Here is a 15,295-nt window from a genome sequence, read left to right on the forward strand (position 1 = left end):
CTCATATCTTTGTGGTCCTTATGTGCAATGTATATTGGAGGCAGTAAAATCATTCAGCAGTCAGCTTCAAATTCCGGTTCTCTAAATTTTCTCAATGGTGTTCCTTGAGAAGAACGTTGCCTTCCCTCCCAGAATTCCCATTTGAGTTTCCGAAGCATTTTCGTAACACCTACATGTTGTTCAAACCTACCAGTAACATATCTAGTAATCTAGCAGTCTGCCTCTGAATTGCTTCATCTTATTTTCATCCGATCTCGTATGGATCCCAAACACTTGAGAAGTAATCAAGAATGGGCCGTACTAGCATCCTATATGTGGTCTCCTCTACAGATGAGCCATACTTTCCTAAAATTCTCGAATAAGCCGAAATCAACCATTCGCTTTCCCTACCACAATCCTCATCTGTTCATTATTTTCATACAGCTGTGCAGCATTATGCTCAGGTACTTATATGACATGACTGTGTCAAGCAGGACACTACTAGTGCTGTATCTGAACATTACGCATCTGTTTTTCCTTCTCATCTGTATTAACTTACATTTAGAGCTAGCTCCCATTCATCACACCAATTAGAAATTTTGTGTAAGTGATCTTGTAACCTCACATAATCACTCAACTGCAACATCTTACCACAACATCATCAGCAAACAGCAGCAGGTTGCTGCCCACCTGCCTGCCAAATCATTTATGTAGATAGAGGATAAAAGTGGTCTTATCACAGCTTCCGGGCATCTCCTGATGATACCCTTCTATCTGGCTAACACACACTGTTGAAGACAACATACTGGGTTCTCCAACTTAAAAAGTCTTTGGGCCACTCACATATCTGTGGACCCATTCCAATGCTCGTACCTTAGTTAAAAACCTGCAATGGGCCACTGCCTCAAATGTTTCCCTGAAATCTAGAAATACGGAATCTGCCTGTTACCCTTCATCCATAATTCACAGTATATCATGCGAGAACAGAGCAAGCTGAGTACCACACAAGCAATGATTTCTAAAGCCATACTGATTCATGGATATAAACTTCTCAGTCTCAAGAAAGTTTATTTTATTAGAATTAAGAATATTTTATGGATTCTACCGCTAACAGAAGTTAGGGATAGTGGTCTGTAATTTTGCGGGTCTGTTATTTTGCCCTTCTATTATACATGAGTCAACTGTGCTTTTTTTCAGTTGCTTGGGACTTTGCTCAGGTTGAGAGATTCACAATAAATGCAAGGTAGGTAAGGGGCCAATGCCATAGAGTACACTTTAAAAAACCAAATTGGGATTCCATGCGGACCAGGTGACTTATTTGTTTTCAACTCTTGCTGTTGTCTCCCTACGCAGGTATGCTTATTATTATGTCATCCATACAGGAGTCTGTTTGATGGTTAAACAACAGTATGTTTGTACTATTCTCCTGTGTGAATGATTGCTTTTATGATAAATTTAAAACTTCGGCTTTCGTTTTGCCATCTTCAACTGCCACAACACACTGGTAAACAAGTGACTGGATGGAAGCCTAAGACCCACTTAGCGATATTGCATAGGACCAGAATTTTCTCGGTTTCTCTGCCAGACCTTTTGCTAAGTCCAGTGGTAGTAGTTGTATGCTTCACACACAGGTTTCTTCCGAAGACGCGTGAATCTCTACTAACCATTGCCTATCATCATTTAGGTGTTCCCTTTTGAACAGAGAGTGCAACAGCCTCTGCTTCCTCAGCATTTTTGAATTTTGTAAAATCATGGTGAATCCTTTCTATCGTTAATCCACTTACTAAGCACAAATTTTTCAGACAATGATTACCAATCTGTTTAAACCTTGCCCATAACTCCTTTACGTCCATCTTACTGAAATTAAGTGATATCAGTTAACCGTGTAAATGAGACGCTAACAACTGCTCATCTGCTCTTTCTACACACACAAAAAAAAAAAAAAAAAACACCCTCCTACCCTTCTTAGTTTATTTATTAACTTTTGTAACAATAATTTCTACAATAACCTCAAGATCGCTAATCCCCATTTCTGTACTGACATTGTAGATAAGGTCTGCTTTATGTGTAGCTACAAGGTTTAAGATATTTCCATTGTGTGCGGGCTGATTAACTACCGTATTTACTCGAATCTAAGCCGCACTTTTTTTCTGGTTTTTGTAATCCAAAAAACCGCCTGCGGCTTAGAATCGAGTGTAAAGCAAGCGGAAATTCTGAAAAAAGTTGGGGGGTGCCGCCACAACTTACTTCTGCCATCGAATATATGTAGCCCTACACAGGCATGCTTTGTTGGCACAAAGATAAATACTGGCGCCAAAACCTCTGCGTCAGTAAAAAAAAAAAAAAAAAAAAAAAAAAAAAAAAAAAAAAAAAAAAAAAAAAAAAAAAAGGTGGAAGACGGGCTATTTTCTCCGCTCCCGAGTTTCGACCACAACATTTTCATACATTATCCAACGAAGTAAATATAAATTCCGTATTGTTCATCTTTGAATGTAGCAGCATTTCAGTGTACTACGAAAATCCGACTGGCAAGAATATTTGGTATGTTTGTCAATATGGCCAACTCTACGTCCTGAATTGTTTCCTATCTGTGAGAAGAGATGGTTGCTAAGAGGAACTTTTATAAATTGTAAATCACATGCAGTATTCTCGTCACCATAAGAATAATACGCATATAAACATTTTGCCATGTATTGTTTCATGTTTGCTGCTATCTCATTTAAATCCTGTCTGCCTAATAAACTACAAAACTAGAGTGAAACAGCAGCAAACGCGGAAGAATATACATATCATGTCATGTTTATATTCGTATTATTATTATTATGCTTAATAGTGATACAGTCAGAAATGAAACACGGCAATTGACAAGATTTTTAAATCTAAGATGACTAATTTCTGTGTAGAATGTAATGTACTAAAGAGGCGCCTGCAAACGGAGAAAAATTTTCGCTAAACTTTCGTTCAGAATATCTTCTATCTATTATTTGGTTCTTGTTGATCATTATCAAAGAAAGCAGCAGTGTAAGAAACAACAAAAAGCAGTTTCTTGCCATTGTTTCTCTAATGAGACGATTCCTCTCTCTCTCTCTCTCTCTCTCTCTCTCTCTCTCTCTCTCATATATATATATATATATATATATATATATATATATATATATATAATTTTTTTTTTAAAGCGGCGGAAGCGCGCACAAAAGCAAGCCATGCCGCGAGCGGAGACAGGCCGTAAACACGCACTATCAGAATGCGACAAACAATACATGACACAGTACAGTAATGCATTTTCAGCTTAGAGTGACGTAAACACCTATAACAAAGAAAACTTCGCTTATCAGATCAAAGAAAAATAAGCAATCAATTCAAATCAGACGAAGCACGTGGAAAAGGAAGGGTACCCGTATAAATACGGACGGAACGCCTGACGCATAGCAATGGCTACCTGGTAAAGCTTAACTGCAAAGCTTACAACTCGAACCAAACTACTGTAGCTGTATCGTCATTCATTCGACCCAAATTGTGTCTCATATTACAATGGACCAACTTTGTTTCGATTTGGAGATGCGGCCTATAATTTTTCTCTCCCCTTGAATTTCGAGTCTCAAATTTCAGGTGCGGCTTAGATTCGGGAAATTTTTTTTTCCTTTATTTCGAGTCTCATTTTTAAGGTGCGGCTTGGATTTGAGTGCGGCTTAGATTCGAGTAAATACGGTAGCTGTTAAAGACAGTTTCCAGAAAACGTGTTCAAAGGTACTTTGCACGATTGTATCTGTACCCTACACAATGAATCCATAGACATTCCAGCCTATATTGGGTAGGTTAGAGTTGCCTCCAACTAGTATTGCATGATGGACTCACTTCCAACTAGTATTGCATGATCTAGGTACTTATGCGATACCGACCATAGGCTCTCTCTGAATGATTCAAATTGCTAAAGTGGACTTGGGTGGCTGTAAAAAATCCAACAATTAACTTGGTTTCACCTACACCTGTTATACACAATCAGATAACTTCACTGTTTCACTCAACTTCGACCTCATCAGAGACAAGGATTTTGCCAGCTGCAGTGAACACACCCCCTCCTATGGCCTGTAATCTGTCTTTCCAATATACGTTCCATTACCCACTAAATATCTCAGAGCTTCCCACTTCAGGTTTCAGTCAGCTCTTGGTCCTAAGAGTGTGAGAACTTTCTTGGAGGGCAGTAAATTCAGGAACTTTGTTATGAATACTTTGACAATTTACTGATAAAATTTTGACATTCAAAGTGTTTTTACTCTGAACACTTGACTGCTGAATGCTCATCAGAGTATCACAAATTACCGCATAGCTTAAGAAACCCTCATGTGTACTCCACAAGTACTCTGCTATCAAAGAAGCTGCTTTCGTTGTGTAGTGCACCCCTGATCTATTGATAGGTGTCCTACAACCCTAACTGATAATGCTGATCTAGAAATCATAACCAAGACTGTCACAGTCAACGAAGCCTTTGGTTGAGACCCTCCACATGACGCCAAAGCAAAAGGACCACGATCAGCTCAGGGAACAATGCCGCAAAAGGACCATGATCAACTCCAGGAACAATGCTGCAAAATGGTTATAATGTGTGAGCTCAACTCTCATATACAGAGGAAGTCCATGCTGTGACCACTATATCAGGATGGGTATACAAACAGGGATACTGTTCCTTCTTCAGGCAACTCCACACTGCCGTACTTCAGCAGGCTATTACCTCACTCTATGTGGCAAGGAATCTGCAAGGTTTCTTTGAAGACCAACATATACCACTGATTCCCAGACCTGAATGATTGTCTGAAGTTTCACCCATTGGACATGTAAGGCACTTGGTTGGTCAGTTCATCAAAGGCTTACAGCAACTACTCTTGACGACTTTGTGGACCCGCAAACAAACTGCATGACAGGAGCACATTTAGGCCCTCTCTGATTCATAGAAACTTCAGAGATTCTGATTGCAGTACATGGGGCTTCAGATCATTCAGAAATACACTCCTGGAATGGAAAAAAGAACACATTGACACCGGTGTGTCAGACCCACCATACTTGCTCCGGACACTGCAAGAGGGCTGTACAAGCAATGATGACACGCACGGCACAGCGGACACACCAGGAACCGTGGTGTTGGCCGTCGAATGGCGCTAGCTGCGCAGCATTTGTGCACCGCCGCAGTCAGTGTCAGCCAGTTTGCCGTGGCATACGGAGCTCCATCGCAGTCTTTAACACTGGTAGCATGCCGCGACAGCGTGGACGTGAACCGTATGTGCAGTTGACGGACTTTGAGCGAGGGCGTATAGTGGGCATGCGGGAGGCCGGGTGGACGTACCGCCGAATTGCTCAACACGTGGGGCGTGAGGTCTCCACAGTACATCGATGTTGTCGCCAGTGGTCGGCGGAAGGTGCACGTGCCCGTCGACCTGGGACCGGACCGCAGCGACGCATGGATGCACGCCAAGACCGTAGGATCCTACGCAGTGCCGTAGGGGACCGCACCGCCACTTCCCAGCAAATTAGGGACACTGTTGCTCCTGGGGTATCGGCGAGGACCATTCGCAACCGTCTCCATGAAGCTGGGCTACGGTCCCGCACACCGTTAGGCCGTCTTCCGCTCACGCCCCAACATCGTGCAGCCCGCCTCCAGTGGTGTCGCGACAGGCGTGAATGGAGGGACGAATGGAGACGTGTCGTCTTCAGCGATGAGAGTCGCTTCTGCCTTGGTGCCAATGATGGTCGTATGCGTGTTTGGCGCCGTGCAGGTGAGCGCCACAATCAGGACTGCATACGACCGAGGCACACAGGGCCAACACCCGGCATCATGGTGTGGGGAGCGATCTCCTACACTGGCCGTACACCACTGGTGATCGTCGAGGGGACACTGAATAGTGCACGGTACATCCAAACCGTCATCGAACCCATCGTTCTACCATTCCTAGACCGGCAAGGGAACTTGCTGTTCCAACAGGACAATGCACGTCCGCATGTATCCCGTGCCACCCAACGTGCTCTAGAAGGTGTAAGTCAACTACCCTGGCCAGTAAGATCTCCGGATCTGTCCCCCATTGAGCATGTTTGGGACTGGATGAAGCGTCGTCTCACGTGGTCTGCACGTCCAGCACGAACGTTGGTCCAACTGAGGCGCCAGGTGGAAATGGCATGGCAAGCCGTCCCACAGGACTACATCCAGCATCTCTACGATCGTCTCCGTGGGAGAATAGCAGCCTGCATTGCTGCGAAAGGTGGATATACACTGTACTAGTGCCGACATTGTGCATGCTCTGTTGCCTTATCTATGTGCCTGTGGTTCTGTCAGTGTGATCATGTGATGTATCTGACCCCAGGAATGTGTCAATAAAGTTTCCCCTTCCTGGGACAATGAATTCACGGTGTTCTTATTTCAATTTCCAGGAGTGTATTATGGTAGAGTACCATATTTTTCACCGAAATTTATTATATTAACACATATAGGTTAACAAAAGGACATTAACTGTAAACAAAGTTTGCACAGATACCTGTTAATTACAGCTGAGTGTACTACACAATAGCAGAAGGTTGTATACTCATAAAGCAATATTGTTCAGATGCATTTTCCACACATATTCCTTTAAAGTATTCACTGTGTAAATTAGCTGGAAAAAGAGAGAGAGAGAGAGAGAGAGAGAGAGAGAGGGGGGGGGGGCAAAGAAAACGAGACAGTTTATAATAAGATAACATAGTTTTTCTCAACATCAATGCCTGAACTGTGTCAAGATATATTAGGGGTTCAATATCAGACTGAGTTGTCTGCTGTCTGCTTATATGACTGAATGATGAGGCACACTCACTAGGGCACAACATTCGTGAGGAGCATGGTTCAAATCCTCATTTGGCGAAGTTTTTCTGTTGGTCTTTCCCTACAGTCAGTCAGCAGCTGCATGACAAGATAGAGCAGCAACAGGGAAGCAACCAATTTTGTGACATTTTACAAGTTCCCAACAAGGAGCAAATTATATAATTTCATTTGTGCACTCTGGTAGTTTAGTTTTTGAATTTCTGTGGGTTAATTTAAAATAACAGACACCGTTTTCATGCTTTTGTTTGTGTCAGAAAGTAACAAATTTTGTGACATTTTACAAGTTCCTGACCACGAGTGAATTACTCAATCATCACCTGTGTGCTTTGGTAGTTTAGTTTTTGAATCTCTGCGTGTTAATCTAATTTACTAGGTACAGTTCTTGCATTTTCCTTAGTGTTAACAGTAGAGATTCTTCCTTAGTGTCAACAGTAGAGATTCTTAGCATGTGTCGATGGTCATTTGTTTGTCAGTGTAGCATAGTATTCCACCATCTTTAGTACGGATAGGGACTGCAATTGCTGTGAGTTGGGTTGGTGACGCTCTAGATACTATCTGTGGCTGACACTGTCCCTCAGCCAGATGCAGTCACTTGTCCTTTCAAAGAAAACCATGCAGTCTGCAAGATCTGGGCAGTCACAGAGGGTGGGATTACTGGTAGCTCCAATGTTAGGCACTTTATGAAGACCCTTAATGACATGGTTGCCAGAAGGGAAGAAAGCCAATGGCCACTCCGTGCGCATACCATGTGAAGCCATTCCAGATGTGGAATGGGTCCTGCCAGATGCCACGAGGAGCACAGAGCACAGGTTACAGCCAACTACCAGTGGTAGCTAATGTAAAGTACCAATGATGTGTGTTGCTTTTGACCATAAGAGATTCTCTCTGGTTTCAAGTGAGTATCAGAAATGGTGAGGGCTGGCAGTCTTGCTTGTGGAATGAAAGCAGAGCTCACCATTTGCAGCACAACCGACAGGACTGATTGCAGACATCTGGTACAAAGCTGAGTGGAGGGTCTGAATCACAGGCTCAGACAGTTCTGCGACGGTATAGGCTGAGGATTTCTTGACTTGTGCTGTAAGGTGGTTGGGTATCAGGTTCCCTAAATAGGTGAGGAGTTCATTAAACACAGGAGGTGGTTACATGGGTAGCTGGGAACTGTGTTTTTTGGACTGGACTGTTTTTTAGGTTAGAGGACCTTGGGGAAAAACAGAAATGGCCTCAGTCTGAAAGGATGCAAGTCAAACACAGGAAGAATGTAGAGCTCGGAACCATTGGTATAACAGTTGTAAACTGTCATAGCTGTGTTGGGAAAGTACCAGAGCTCCAAGCACTACCAGAAAGCACTGATGCCCAAATTGTTATGGGCACAGCTGGTGAAAGCTGGAGAGAAGTTCAGCTGAAATATTTGAGAAGGACCTAATAGTGTTCAGAAATACAGTTGGTGTTGCTGTGTTTGTTGCTGTTAGAAGTAGTTTAGCTTGTAGCGAAATTGATGTAGATAATTCCTGTGGGTTAGTGTGGGTAGAGGTCATTCTTGGCAACCAGAATAAAATAATAATTTGATCCTTGTACCGACATCCCAACTCATATGGTGCAATTGCTGAAAGGGTCAAAGAAAACTTGAGTCTAATTTCAAGCATGTACCTGTTTATACAATAACAGTTGGTGGTGACTTCAACTGACTCTCGATATGCTGATGAAAATTTATGTTTAAGTCCAGAGGTATGCATAAAACATGACCCCAAATTGTGCTAAATGCATTCTCTGAAAATTATTTCAAACAATTACTTCATGAGCCCACTTGAATAGTAAATGGTTGTGAAAACGCACTTGACCTCCTAACAACAAATAAGCCTGAGCTGATCAAAACAGATACAAGCATTAGTGGACACAGCATTGTCACAGCAAGACAGAATACCACAGCTTCCAAATCCACAAAAAGTAAACAAAAAATACATATATTCATAAAAAGCAGATAAAAATTCACTTGATGCCTCTCTGAGAGACACTCTCCACTCCTTTGAAATTAACAATGTAAGTGTAGACCAGATGCAGCTTCGGTTCAAAGAAATAGGATTGAAAGCAGTTGAGGGATTTATACCCAATAAATTAAGAAACAACAGAGCTGATCCCCCCTAGGTATACAAAACAGGTCAGAACACTATTGTAGAAACTACGAAAAAAGCTTGGCAAATTTAAATGAATGCAAAACCCCAAGTAGCTTGAAATTTAGTGCAAACTTCAATGTGAGATGCTTATAACAGTTCCCACAGCAAAACTTTGTCTTGAAACATGGCAGAAATCTTCAAGAGATTCTGGACGTATGTATAGTATACTAGAGGCAAGACGCAATCAATGCGTTCTCTGCAAGATAGCAATGGAAATATTATCAATGACAGTGCTGCTAAAGCAGAATTACTAAATAGTCTTCCCAAATTCCTTCACCAAAGAAGATGAAGAAAATATTCCAGAATTTGAATCAAAAACAGCTGCCAACACGATTAACTTGTAAGTAGGTAGCCTCGAAGTACTGAAGCAACTTGATGCAATAGCTCCATACTTAAAAATTGTATACAACCACTCACTTGAAGAAAGATCCATACCCAAAAACTGGAAAATACAGAGGTCACACCAATATTCAAGAAAGGCAATAGGAGTAATCCACTAAATTAAAGGTCGATATAATTAATGTCTATATTCAGCAGTGTTTTGGAACATACATTGTGTTTGAACAATATGAATTACCTTGAAGATAATGACGTACTCACACGTAATCAACACGGATTTAGAAAACATTGTTCTTGTGAAACAAAACTAGGTCTTGACTCACACGAAGTGCTGAGTGCTATCAACAAAGGATTTTAAATTGATTCCATATTTCTAGATTTCCAGAAGGCTTTTGATACCTTATCTCATATGCAGCTTGTAATCAAAATGTGTGCTTATGGAATCATGTACCCTGTTATGTGACTGGATTCTTGATTTCCTGTCAGAGAGGTCACATTTGTAGTAATTGATGGAAAGACATAGAGTGGAACAGAAATGGTTTGCTGTGTTCCCCAAGGTAGTGTTAAAGGCCCTCTGTTGTTCCTTATCTATGTATAAATGATTTAGGAGACAATCTGAGCAGCTGTCTAATGTTGTCTCCACATGATGCTGTCATTTATCGTCTAGTAAAGTAATCAGAAGAACAAAATCAATTGAAAAATGATTTAGGTAAGATACCTGTATGATGCAAAAATTGGTAATTGACACTAAATAATGAAAAGTGTGACATCATCCACATGAGTGTTAAAAGGAATCTGTTAAACTACAGTACATGATAAATCAATCAAATCTAAATTCTGTAAAGTCAACTAAATACCTAGGAATTACAATTACAAACATCTAAATGATTAATGGAAAATTTCATATAAAGATGTGAAACAAATACTAACAAAGAGATAGAGGGGCTTCCCTCTGACAACCATGCCTCCATCCTTGCTACCCTCCCTATTTTCCTTTCCCTGTTGCTTTATAGCCTGGGTCGTGAGTAACTGAATCTCCTTTCCCTTCTTCCCTTTCTTTCCCCTCTCTCCTCCCTAATGAAGGAACATTTGTTCCGAAAGCTAGGAATGTAAATTTTCGGTTCTGTTTTATGTGTATCTATCGGCTGTACTGAGCTGAGGTAAGTACTGGCCAGCCCCTCTATCTCTTTGTTAGTATTAATTACAAACATCTTGAACTGGAAATGACACATAGAAATATTGTGGTTGGTTGGTTGATTTTGGGGGAGCACACTTTCCAATCTAACTCAGGCATATACAAACATTAGTCCTTTCCTGTGCAAGCCTGAGTTACAAAGGAATGTGTATCATTACAACTGAGGTGTTCTCTGGAACAACAATTTAATTGCAATATATGGAAATCGAGATACAGAGCAATAAATATTTGACGTTGTGTTTCCATTAATTTCACTCCCTCATATATGGATGAAATTTCAATCAAATAGAAATGATGTATTGTTGTTTCAGAATAAATGATGCGATAATGTACTTCATACAACTTACATATTGATCTGAACTGATAATACAGAACCACACTCAAGCTGTTCTTCCATAGATCACTGTATAATACGAACAAGAGGACATTTTCCATATTTGACTATTAAACAGTCGTTAAATCTGAAAGTAGTGTAATCAGACCTTAACGAACATAATATATTTTTATTTGACAAACATAATTAGCTTTCAAAGCAACAGTAGACTGTCAAAGTGCTCCTGAAGGCATTATATATAGCAACGAACGTAACATATAATAATCCTCCTTAAAACCCTAGTATTAACATAACCATCCACAAAGTGAAAGACATGCATATATTCAATACATACATATATATATATATATAGAACACAACACCTTATCCAACAATGATCTGCAACAGTCTATGCATGGTTACTGGTGATCATGTGCTTGTTTTGCATCCTGAGCAGTCATTGTCTGTTGCAGATGCATTAACTATTGACAATGTTCTTCAGAATTTCTGCATTGTTGTCTCAAAGGAACTTGAGTAGTGTTAAGATATCTTTCTTCTTTGCATCTGTTATACCAGGACGATACATCTTTACCACTGCTATGCCCATCTTCCATATTGGCAATGTACATCCTCGTTTCTTTATTTGGTAAGGACCGAATGTTCCTACATATGTGGATGAGACAGAAAATGCATTTCCACTGTAAAACAAAATGACATATTTCTGAATTCCAAATAGTGTCTTTTTTGTGCCATTTCATGGTGACAAAGCTGATTCCCAGTCCTCAGTAATGTCCACTCCTTTCACAACCTCGAAGGGTACTGAACTTTTTCTGCACCTCTGAAACATATTGGCACATATTCTCAATGTTTTCAATATTCCTTAGCATTTTTCCATATAGGCCGAAGTTAATGGTCGCATTGACTGTATGAGTGTCTCCAAACTGGAAATACGTGTTGTTTGCTTATATTGTTTGATTCTGAAAGCCAAGTACAACATTGTACCACCATCAAATTTTTATTCTACCCTCCACATGAATCCAATAGAAGTACAGTCTTACTATGGTTTGGCTCCTGGAGTTTCCTACTTATGAAGTCATATAAAAAGGAACAAACAGAACTTGAATCTTTTTTAGCTGAACCTTCACGAAACCAATAAAATGTTCTTGATTGGTCATTGTAACAGTGAACATTAATTACACAGAGCCACAGTAGCCTCTTATATAATTGCGCAGTAATGCTCAGTTTAGGCAGAGGCAGGTTCTGTGCGTAATCAAATTCGAACACTAAGTCACTTTTGCCTGACCTCAAATACTTGTCCTTGAGTTTATTGTACTCCACAACCTTTAGTATGTGTTCTTCATATTCATCTCTATGAAGATCATTTGGACTGACAATATAACTTCACACTCCTGGTAGAAATCACATGTATCAGTTCTTGGTTTTCGAAATGAATACAAACTGTTTTCCCTAAAGAACTTATGATAAGATGTATGCTTCATCCGGAGTACCATATTCGTTTCATGGAGAAAATGATCTCTGAATGATGTGAATAATTTTGCAACATTAACACTTACAGCACAGTGCCCGTATGCCATACGGGCGCGGCCGCCCTGACATTGGCGACGGCGCCCGTATACTGTACGGGCGAGCCTTTATTTGGCTCCGTAAACGTGTTTAGCGCATCTCCGAAGCAGTTTCGTCAACTAATATGGATGTATTTCATTCTTCTTCCGCAAGAGGTAAGCACTTATTGGCTATCTCATCCTGGGAGCGGCTGTGAGCACTGCAAAGTCGAAGTTACCTGCAGTTAATTCACAGGTGTTTACGATCATGAAAATATCGCGCAGCGAGTTGACGGAGGCAGAGATCTTAGATATTCTTTATGGAGATGAAGGATCTGAAGTTGATGATTCTGACAAAGAGGATTCGTACTCTCCAGACGAAAGTACAAGTGACGATTCAGGTATGTATGTATCAATTGTTCATAAAGTGAAGAGCCCATTTGCCCGAAAAACTTTGAGTGGTGGTAAAAGCTGTTTTTCCACTTGTTTATAGTGTCAACTGTCAACAGTTTTATTTTATATAAAGAGAACACTAGGTAGAATGTATTACTAGTGGACTTTATTCACAGAGTGGGGAAGATATTGGCTGAGAAGGGCGGAAATATTTTTCAGCAACAAGCCGCTTCATCCTGACAAATTCAGAGGACATTTGCAAGGCACTTTGCAGAGAAGGTCCCACCCACTGCGAACAAGATGAATACTACTAGGTACTGCAAAGTATGTTCAGATAGGGAGAAGAAAGAGATGGGTAAGCGCATCAGGAAGGAAGTAGATAGTGGTGCACGGACTGTGGCGTTGGCCTTTGCCTCCCACAGTGTTTCCAGGATTTTCACACGAAGGCTAACTACATCTGAACTATTAAAATAATCTAGTTTACAGGTACCGGCAGTTAGACAGTCAAGTGATATTTTGTTTTAAATTTAGATACAGTAATAATGGCATTACTCAAGAGAGAGATCATGTAAAACTTTTTTATCCACAATATTTTTGTGTTTGCTTTTTTTAATTATAACACCCATTTGTATTTTATATTCTAAAATAAACTCACTATCATGTAAAGCTCTTACTTTTTTCTTTTAAATGATGCAAGAACCATATTCCTATCATTTTCCTGTTCTTTGCAATCTAATTTCAAACATTCATTAAATATGCCAGTTCACAGCCAAGTGCCGGGTGTAAAGAGGGCAGCGTTGAACGTGTTAAGGTCAGGATTATCAAAATATTTCCTTTCGGACTTGCCTTAACAATAATGAGATGGTTTGGAAGGAAACTGGTCTCAGTGAGAGCGAATCATATCCCAAACTTCTGTACCAATTTTATGTGGTCTGTTGCTGTGTTTCTCGCTTTTGCCTTCTACTGCAAGAGCAACAGCACTGAATGCCTTTAGAACTGTTTTCAAACCTGCAAGATACTTTGGAATAGGGATTTACAGCTACTGTCTCATTATTGTTGCATCTCAGATTATAGTTCTTGTCACCTAAGGCCCAAATTCGTTCATGGATCTGTTCCTGATCTGCTGGGCATACTTTTACATAGCATTCCTTTGGGTAACATATCTTAGTGACTGCAAATTTCTTAGAACAGACCGTTTTCAGTGAAATATAGCACTGCCCTGAATTCTCTTCTTCTTTGCGACCTCTTTGTTTTCTGAATTTTAGATTTCCATCCAATTAGGTGGTTCTCATAATCATACTCTGTTCTGCATATACTATCACAATCACTTGCCATTCTTTGTTTACAGTCACTATTTACTTCCTATGTGATGTTGGCAAACATAAATTCCATGACACAGATATCCCACCTCTGACAAACACATCTCAGCACAGTGCACAAGCAACACTGGTACGAGCAGTGAGGAAGTTGTCTACTTGCTGCAGCGGTTGGTGGTAAACGACTTGGAGCAGTATGGCCATCAAATGTTTCTAGAGAGCGCTGTGTCTGTTAGAGAGTAACAATAATTTACGAGCACAAAGACTGGTTTGTACAGATGCAGTTACTGCAGGAACAGAAAAAAATGACTTAATGGACATTAAGTTGTTTTTCCAGGGAACGCCTCAATTATGTTCAGTCTACATGGATACTTATAACACACTGATGATAGATGCACATTCAGCTGAAATCTGGATTGTCACTGCAATAAAAAAAGACATGAGATTATGATAGATGCAAATGTTCTTTCTACCATGAACTATCAATAAATTTACATGGCCAAACTTTCTTGATAGCTAATATACCTCTTACATGAAATGGATTCATTAAGGATTTGTAAATAACCAGGTAGAAGTAAACAAATCTGATGTTTATTCAGATGAATGATAAATTAATGATTATGATAAATTATTTATTATTTCTGGTTAAGAGGCAAATAATAATAATAGTAATAATAATAATAATAATAATAATAATAATAATAATTGAAATATCCATACCCAACACAACAAATATACAGAAGAAAACAGGGGAAAAAATTGAAAAATACATCCAACTGGCTGAGGAAGTCAAGGACATGTGGCATCAGGATAAAGTCGACATTATCCCAATTATACTATCAACTACAGGAGTCATACCTCACAATATTCACCAGTACATCAATGCAATACAGCTACATCCAAACATATATATACAATTACAAAAATCTGTAATTATTGATACTTGTTCAATTACCCGAAAGTTCCTAAATGCAATATAACATATACCGTACGGTTACAGGGAAGTCACGCTTGACCGAGGTCCGCGTCACGTTCCATTTTTGACCAGACTTAAGTCTGAGGAAAAAAAGTCGATAATAATAATAATGTATGTTCTGCCAGTCGTAAAAGGCGACGAAAAGAACAAACCACTAATAGGGCTAACCCCCCTTTTAGTGTGATTACTTGGTTCAGGACAGAACTAAAG

The 15,295-nt window shown here is 40.1% G+C and overlaps 1 protein-coding gene across 2 annotated transcripts in view; it reads right to left on the reverse strand.

Moving 5' to 3' along the window:
- LOC126092071 (rab3 GTPase-activating protein non-catalytic subunit) overlaps positions 1–15,295 on the reverse strand; it is a 217,495-nt gene that overhangs the window by 65,584 nt on the left and 136,616 nt on the right. The gene's annotated exons all lie outside the window — the stretch shown is intronic.

Source organism: Schistocerca cancellata, chromosome 7, assembly GCF_023864275.1.
Source record: "Schistocerca cancellata isolate TAMUIC-IGC-003103 chromosome 7, iqSchCanc2.1, whole genome shotgun sequence".
Classification (NCBI taxonomy): domain Eukaryota; kingdom Metazoa; phylum Arthropoda; class Insecta; order Orthoptera; family Acrididae; genus Schistocerca; species Schistocerca cancellata.